The sequence below is a fragment of the Pistacia vera genome, unplaced genomic scaffold, assembly GCF_008641045.1.
Source record: "Pistacia vera cultivar Batoury unplaced genomic scaffold, PisVer_v2 Contig104, whole genome shotgun sequence".
NCBI lineage: Eukaryota > Viridiplantae > Streptophyta > Magnoliopsida > Sapindales > Anacardiaceae > Pistacia > Pistacia vera.
The window spans coordinates 1,942,817-1,950,010 of record NW_022195071.1 but is presented as its reverse complement, the minus strand read 5'-3'; the positions used below and the strand labels follow the sequence as shown (position 1 = coordinate 1,950,010).

Genomic DNA, 7,194 nt, shown 5'->3' with positions numbered 1-7,194 from the left:
ATTCCATTGATTGTTTTGCTGATTCTGTTGGTTTTGATTGTCCCAAGATAGGTTTGGGTGATTCCTCCAACCAGGATTATATTTGTTGGAGTACGGATTGTTCGGTTGCCTTTGATTTCCAACCAAGTAGTTAACATGCTCCGATGATGGCGATGCTAAGGCAAACGTGTTCCCTACTTCACAGTCACTACTCACGTGATTACCTGCACACAAATCACAAGTTAGTTGAGGAGCTTGAATGGAATTTACCTGCATACTTCCCAACTGTTTCTGAAGTACTGTCAGTTGGGCTGAAATGGCTGTATAAGCATCAACTTCATGAAGACCCATAGATTTCTTCGGTTGCACCCTCTCATTAGGTCTTTGATAATTGTTGCTTGCCAGAACCTCAAGCAACTCATGAGCTTCTTCCAGAGTCTAATTCTGTAGTGCTCCTCTCGAGGCTGCATCTACCATAGTTTGCACATTCACCGTTAATCCATTGTAAAATGTTTGGACTTGCATCCAAACTGGCAACCCATGATGTGGACACCTTCTAAATAATTCTTTGTATCTCTCCCAAGCCTCATACAATGATTCTGACTCTTCCTAAATGAATGACGTGATATCATTTCTCAACATTGCCGACTTGGCTGGAGGAAAGAATTTAGTTAGGAACTTCTGTGCTAAATCATTCCATGTGGTGATTGTTCCTGATGGTAGTGCCAGTAACCATCCCTTAGCTTTATCCTTTAATGAAAATGGGAATAGTTTCAATCTGATTGCATCATCTGACACTCCGTTTGACTTGAACGTATCACAAATCTCCAAAAAATTTGTAATGTGTAGATTTAAATCTTCCTTCAAATCACCCTTAAACTGAACCGACTGCTGGATCATCTGAATGATTGCCAGCTTTATCTCGAAGTTGTTGGCCTGTACCGCTAGTCTAGTAATACTTGACCCACAGCCTTCAACTGTGGGGACTGAGAATTCCCTCAGTGTTCTATTCTCCGCCATCTCTACTACTATGACTTCTGGTTCAACTCTGGCTTCTCGTACTCTTCTCTCTCTGCTTAGTCTTTTAGTGGTTCTTTCAATCTCAGGATCAACAGGAACCACTGGCTGACATCTTGCTCTTCGCATAAACTACACAGAAAAATAGAAAGAATGAGATCACACCAACCTAAAAGATTAAAGAAATTTAAACAAACAACAATAAAGTAAAAATAACACTCCAATCTAGCTAACACAAGAAAATTTTAATGTTAACACAAACTCAATCCCCGGCAGCGGCGCCAAAAACTTGATGCGTTGTTACTACAACATGCAAAAATAGCAAGTGCACTAGTCGTACAAAGTAATAAAGTGATGAGTGAGTATCGTTCCCACGAGGATTGGTTGCTAAGCACTAAGTTTTCTACTGTTTTCAAGTTGGAGCAATCGAAATTGTTTGGATTAATAGGAGAAAATTAAGCTTAAAACTAAAACAGAAAATTCTAAATATTCAAAACTAAATTATGAAAGCGAGATTAAAACAAGGTAATATCAATTTAAAACAACGGGTAGGGTTTTGATTTCATTTGGACTCTATGGATTAAACCTACAGATTATGTTATTTCCATATTCACATGCATTGATTGTAAATCGAATTCTCTAAATTGTAAACATACCTTCTCAAGCTATGTTTTCCTACTTTTCCCTATTAAACTTCTGCACCTAACAAATTTGAAGATTAATAGTTCTAAGCTCATTAAGCACCTAGAATCCTAGATTGATTTCATTGATTCTTAAATCTATCTCTAGCATTTAACGCTACAATGGTGATTACCCAAGAAGCTTAACATGACTCATTTCTCAATCTCATCATGTTCATCAATTAAAAACAATAAATCCAGAATAATCACACAATCTTTGCACTAGCATATGAAAATAATAAAAATCAATTGCTCAATCCATGAGAATCCAAACTACATCAAAACCCTAACCCAAAATGGGTTAGTTCATAGCTAAATCCATACAATAAGCAAGAAAAACAATAAGCACAAAGTTCAACATAATAAAAATGAGAGAAAAGACAAGAGATCTCCCCTAATTGAAGAATCCACCGGAGTTAATCCCAAATCTTCTCACTTTTCAACACAAATTCGTCAAATCTAAAACTAAGAAGATGAAAAAGCTACTCTAGACTAAAGAAAACACAACCCCTCTCTAAAATGGCAAAGTTTTGCTTTTATACTTCGCCCGAAAACCTAAAACTTAGCCTAAAATTGAAACTGTGCATTTTACAAAAACTGCGATTTGCAGACTTCGCCGCGGCGAAGAAGAAATCTTGCCGCGGCGACGAAGTGAAATGGATTCTCGTGCATGAGTCATTTCGCCATGGCGAAGAACAAACTTTGCCGCGGCAAACCTCCATGAATAATTCTGAAATTATAAAATTGCCTTCCGCTTGCTTCTTTGCTTGAATCTTCGATCTTCGGTGCTCTCCCATGGGAACAAGCTTTGTAGTGCTTCATTCTACTTCAGAACTCTCCCAAATTCTGAGATCCGCTTACTTCTGAGTCTAAAAACTCCAATTCGCTCATTATTTGCTCAAAATGTCCATTTTAGCCTGAAACACAAAAATGTAAAGAATTAAGTAACAATTCAGGCATAAAAGAACTAAGAAGTATCTAAAATCAGTCCTAAAAACCTAAATAAAACAGTATAATCCTCGGATTATCAATGTACCCTATCATCTTGAGCACATGAGGACCAACTTGGGCTCCCTCAGTCATACGACTTCTAAACAATGCACTCGACACCTTATACCTCTTATGTCGAGCGTTTCCTTCGAAAAGCTCCTTGAGGTGCAGAATTATGGTAGCAGCGTCTATATTCTCATGCTACTTTTACAGCTCAGGTGTCATCAATGCTAACATGAGACATTGAACAGTGTCAGCATCGTCAAGGAACTTTTGGTAAGTATCTGTTACTTCCTTAGTGGCATCAGGATTAGGCTCAGCCAAATAAGGCTTGTCAAGGATATATAATTTCTTTTCGGACTTTAGTACAATCCGAAGATTTTAATACCAGTCCGAGAAAGTAGATCCATCCAGCCTGTTTTCTTTCTCGATTATTGATCACAGGTAGATATTGCTCATTTTTAAATGAATCTACAATACAGAAAAGTAAAGTCAATATAATGTTTATTTTTTATTTTTTAATATGGATTTTATTAAAAATGCTCCCACTATTTTCCTCAAGCTAATAGCCCTCACTATTGGCTCAGGAAAGCCCGTTGGCTTTCCTAGTGGACTGAGATCCCATCTAGCCCATTTCAAACCTTCGCTTTGGCGAACAAGCCAAAATGGGTTGATTAGGTAGGCCAACAAACTTAATCCACACCAGTTGATAGCTCCCACTACCAACCTCAAATGTGAAGTAAGCCAACAAACCAATCACACAATCCAACGGCCTAGCCATCATCCTCAAGTGTGATTCTCAATATCAGTAGAGTGGACACTACATGACGCCACGTACACATAATATGTGTACTTCTCTACTATGCCTATGACATGTTTATCAACCTTCGCTTTAGCAAACAAGCAAAATAGTCATTTTAAGTCGACCCATCACCATTAACTTTAACCTTAACTGGTAGAAGTGTACCTTTTGCTTTGGCGAACAAGGTTCCAACGAACAGTGGTTTGATTAAAGACATGGTGATGGAAGGCATTTCAAGTGACTTAATATCCTTTGTTTAAGGGTTTTATTTTACATCTCACCAATTTATTATCTTTGTTAGAATGTCATTTGATTGGCATGTTATTAAACATTCAACCTTAGCATGCATTCTAAACACAATTAAACATGCTGGTACAAGGCCCACTAAAACCAATTTCCTCGAGCCTAGAGGAATTGGTAGGTCAACCTACAGTTTAAAAGTAAATTTGGGTCTTCAAGTTATTCCTCTTCATAACTCCTTCGTTTCTTCTTCACGATCAGTACAAAGAATTTTATAATAAAAATCATATTCTAATTTACATCAATAAAATAGAAACCTTGTTTTACATATAAGGGGAGTGAGATGAGAAGAAGAAATATATGGAGATATATAAGAGAGAGAGGTAGCACACGCAGGTCCTATTTGTTTATAAAATTACAAACAACCCAATATAAACAATAAACAATAGGTCAAAGACTCATGTACCGGTCACCATGCAATTATCAAACTAGAACATTGCATACATTCAAAACAATCAATTTTTGAATTTGATGGGTTGAAATATTAAAATTACCCTCTTAAATGTACAGAATGATTATTGGCTTTAAAGGTTTAAAAAACTACAATTTGGCCCCTGTGCGAAAAACAAAAAAAAAAAATAGCAGCTTTGTTGCCGCAGAGAAGAAATTCTTTGTCGCGGCGAAGTTCATATACACACGGTTGTTGTGGTGAAGTTTTATTTTGCCGCGGCGAGATCTACTTTTCGGCAAGTCGCCGTGGCGAAGGTTTATTTCGTCGCAGCAAGATTCACTTTTTGCCTCTTAATAGTGAATCGCACAGTCACCCTTTTTGCAGTTTTTCGCATAATGACACAGATCCAAATCAAATCGAATGCACAAGCATTCGACCAAGACACCAACCTGTTAGAGTAGATGCCCTAGAGCCAATCAATTATTGTAAAATTGACTATGTAATAAATGTTTATTTATCAATAAAAGGCATATTCTTCTATATCGTGTATGTAATGATATATGTCCTCAGGATCGTAGAACCGTGACGAGGGTATCAAGTGTTTCAAATCTTGATAGTGAGAACCCTATGATCACATATGGTAGCCATTCTAGAAACGTCCGTAGCCCAAGTATTATTCAGACCAAGGACACAGATAATACGGTAAGGCTATCATAGTGTTGAATGACCCTATCGAAAGGCAGTGACTGATCTCACTTGTCCAGGTTGTTTGCTGACAACCTGGTGCAACGCATGAGTGCTTGCTAGAGGCAAGTTCACTGGACAGACCCACCAGAGGATTCCATATGGATGGTAACCCTAGTGTCTATGGAATAAATCCTCTAACGGATGGTGGTGCATGTGATCCTTAGACTTGAGATCACTGGAGCGCCTTGTGCACCAATTGGTGTAGTTTGACACTAGCCCAATATAGTTCTATTCAGAGCTATCAATATGATAGTGATTGGCTACATTGAGAAGTGCATCGAGACTATGGTGGATCGACAAAGGATTCATCACTCCTGGGTACGGGAGAAGTTATCTCACTAGGTAATTCAGTAAATGGCAATGACACTAAATCTGTGGCCACAGTGGGATTGAGTTGATGCTCAATCCAATTTAATACTCTTTGTCATTGGTCAAGTAACTGAATACAAACATGTCGAGGATATCTGAGGTTGACACTATTTCTATACCTCAGTCTCGATGAGATAAAAGTTGATGAAAGGATTTGATTGCACGGTAACCACATCGTTGACAGGCTACGGTTTCACTGAATCCGAATTTATCGGGTGGCCATGATGCCTTGCTAGGGGCCAATCTTGGTCTGTGTGAAATGAGACGATTAATCGATGTTAATCGCGATACTACACACTACCGATATGATGAGGAGCCTACGGTCCACACACTTAGAAGATAATTTAAGAATCAATTTGTGAGAAGGGTATTTTCGTCTTTTTGGACGAAAGGGTATTTTGGTAATTTCACAGTGCAATTAAATTAGCTGAGGTTGTTGCCTGTATTTAATTTTAATATTAAAATTAGGGAGATTATATTTAAATATATCTCTGTATATATTTAAATGAATTATTATTATTAATTAAATATTAATATATTATTATATATTAATTGATTTTAATTATAATAATAATTAATTAATTAAAATAACATAAAGGGTGTGTTTGGTTGCAAGGGTGAACTAGGGTTGGAGCCCATGGCTATTCCTAAGTGGAATAGGGTTTTAATTGTTGCACTATATATAAGTGCAACTTAAAATTAAAACATATGAGAATTATTCATTCAATTAAAATCCTAGTCACCCTATCTCTCTCTCTCTCAAGAAGAAAAGTTTTTTTATTCTTTTTTCTTGATTCTTGAAGCCCTTGATTGTTCTAGCAAAATAATCAAGGATTCTGTGGATTATCTTCGTGTGGACTTCCGTGAGAGCCATCCTACTTTGGATCGATTGGCGAAAAATCACGTGAACAGTAGATGGTGAACAGTAACCATGAACAGTAGATGGTGAGCAGTACCGTGAACAGTAGATGGTGAACAGTATCGTGAACAGTGTCATGAATAGTGTTCCTATCCAAAATCAGAGATATTCGAAGGAGCCTCTAAACGTACGTAAGTATTCTAATCCTTGAATGGATTTACTTTATACAAATTTTTGTTTATAAACATGTAAACGGTATAATCTATACTCAGATCTAGGCAAAGAAAGGTAATTGATTTACCGATTGAATTTTTTGTTTTCCGCTGAGTATGGTAGATCAATTATTTACAGTGGTATCAGAACCTCGAGTATTAGATTATATTGTTTAATTGATGTTTGATAACATGTTATTGCATGATTTGAAGTGTTTTTAAATCTGGAAAAATTTTGTATGTTGAATGTCTTAATTTATCAATTGATTAAATAATGTGTTGATTGAATGTGTATTGGTTGGTTGATATCCTGGTCGAATGTTCAAGCATTCGATTTGATTTGGATCCGTGTCATTATGTGAAAAATTGCAAAAGATATTGTGCCTGATTCACTATTTTGTGGCATTAGCCGCGGTGAAATAACACTTCGCTGCGGCGAGATGCAAAAAGTGAATCTGGCCGTAGCGAAATAAAACTTCACCACGGCATAAAACTCTCTAGAACGATTTGTGTTTTCTGGAAGTTCACGGTCACCGCGGCAAAATAAAATTTCGCCGCAACGACCATGTGTGCATGAACTTCACCATGGCAAAGAATTTCTTCGCCGCGGCAAGAATCCTATTGTTCCGTTTTTGCTTTCCGTTTTTCGCACATGGGCTAAATTACAGTTTTTGAACCTTTTAAAGCCAATATTCATTCTGCACATTTAAGGTGGTAACTTGATAATTCAACCCACCCAATTCAAAAATTGATTATTTTTTAATGTATGCAGTGTTCTTGTTTGATAATTGCATGGTGCCCTATACATGAGCCTTAGACCCGAAGGTTGATAAACACGTCATAGGCAT

At 37.1% G+C, this 7,194-nt stretch overlaps 1 non-coding gene across 1 annotated transcript; it reads left to right on the top strand.

The window, feature by feature from the left end:
• Positions 1–514: 514 nt before the first annotated feature.
• Positions 515–621, top strand: LOC116126393. The gene has a single exon (XR_004127474.1). It is a non-coding gene; the product is annotated as a small nucleolar RNA R71 (small nucleolar RNA).
• Positions 622–7,194: the final 6,573 nt, after the last annotated feature.